Consider the following 1,846-nt stretch of genomic DNA (forward strand, 5'->3'; position numbering starts at 1 on the left):
GGTATTTATTTTGTTTTGATTTGAACTTGATTGCACTTAAAATATTTGAGGATAATTTAAGAAATTAAGCGTTTAAGTGAAATTTATCGATTATCGTTAAGAGAATTTGATTTCGCTATTAAATTAGACGATGCAACGAAAGAAATCGTTAATGTGTTATCGATTTACTCCTTCCCAGATAATATTTCTCTTATTTCACGGTACAACAATGAACCTCTCTCGAGCAGGAGTTCCACGGTGTATTAATTTCATAGTTTCCCATTTCACTGAACGTCGAGCATGACTAATAGCTATCAGTTACTCGTGTTACAACGGTTGGTTAACAGTAGTGAGAAACACACTTGACAAATTCCAAAGCTGGTATTACAAAAAATTGATTAAAATTAATTTTATCTATTTCTATTCATTCGAATTTATTTTACACGTTAGATACTATATAATAAAATAATAATATTTTAATTATTTGTTAAAAATTATTCGATCATTTTAAATACCACATATTTAATGGTAAATTTGAAATGATAAATGATAAAGAAATAAAATAAAATGAAATAAAAAAATACAAAGAAATAAAGTTTGAAATAATTTTCTGTTCAAGCATATTCATTTTCATAAAGATAAATTCCGAAAGCGTACGGTGATCGCGTGATTTTAATCTTTATTTTATGGACCATGGATCTCCTTAAAAGTTTCTAACGTTTTATAAAATAAGATTGAAATTTTACATTAATATTTAAGGTTTTTTTTTTTTCTGTCAATTAAGAAATCAGTTGGAAGCATATGTTATATAAAAATATTCTTTTCTCTTACACAAACTAATCTACTAGTATTTTCTAATTTCTTTTCTAACAATTATAGTAAATTTTTTTATTATTAGATAATTATTTTAAATTGTAAATATCCTGTAACAAGATTCGTTTTTTCATTTCTCTCATTGAATGGAATTTTTTCAAACATTTGCGACAATGATTACATTCGATAATACATAAATTTAAGATTAAGAAAAATAAGAAAAGAAAGAGAAATAAGTGAGAGAAAGAATAGAAGAAGAAAAATATCTTGTGAATAGAATATTCTATATTCGAAACGTCTTGTAACTCTTAGATTAACGACTAAGTAAGATAGATATTTCTATATGAATAATTCATACATCCAATACTCGTACATTTTCAATATTCAATCCGAATATCAAGCGATACATAACAGATATAAAAAAAGAGAAAGTAAAAAAAATAATTTGTAGATATACTAATATTCGTATATCTTCATTTTTTCCAGCACTTTTTTCCATTTTTGGAATCCTCTGAATCTTCGTCCCAATTTCATGTGAAAATGAAAAATTGAAATATTAAAAAATTGCGATACGATATCACAGAAAATATCATAAATTTTCTATACGTATGATTTTAATTTAAACAAAAAAAAAAAAGAAAAAGAAAAAGTATATAAATTATATCGAATGAAAGTGAGTAAACTGAATAAAAATTCAATAACAATCATCATGGAAAGATTTATCGATGTGTTAGAAACTACGATCAAATTCATGGTAGAAGAAAGAAAGAAAGAAAAAAAAAAAAGAAAAAAAAAAGAAAGTTGGAAAGATTTCGAAAGGAGCAACATTTCAAATATCTTTCCAACTTTTTACATCTAAATTTTACAAGGAAACCTATGCCCAAACTTTTTCACGTTTGTCTAAATTTTCATCCCTTCTATGCTCTATATATATATCCATTTTTATCACTTTTTCCTTTTATCTTTCAACATTAAACAATCGAGACATTTACAAATTTTCGGGATATAAATTTTTTAACTTGATTCTCTCTCTCTCTCTCTCTCTCTCTCTCCC

General features: G+C 25.2%; 1 long non-coding RNA gene across 1 annotated transcript in view; it reads right to left on the minus strand.

Moving 5' to 3' along the window:
* Positions 1 to 1,846, minus strand: part of LOC102676549 — a 5,170-nt gene that overhangs the window by 2,918 nt on the left and 406 nt on the right. Inside the window, exon 2 of the long non-coding RNA XR_421316.2 lies at positions 811 to 815. This is a non-coding gene — a long non-coding RNA (uncharacterized LOC102676549). The remainder of the gene's footprint in view (positions 1 to 810; positions 816 to 1,846) is intronic.

Source organism: Apis dorsata, unplaced genomic scaffold (assembly GCF_000469605.1).
Source record: "Apis dorsata unplaced genomic scaffold, Apis dorsata 1.3 scaffold_132, whole genome shotgun sequence".
Taxonomy (NCBI): Eukaryota; Metazoa; Arthropoda; class Insecta; order Hymenoptera; family Apidae; genus Apis; species Apis dorsata.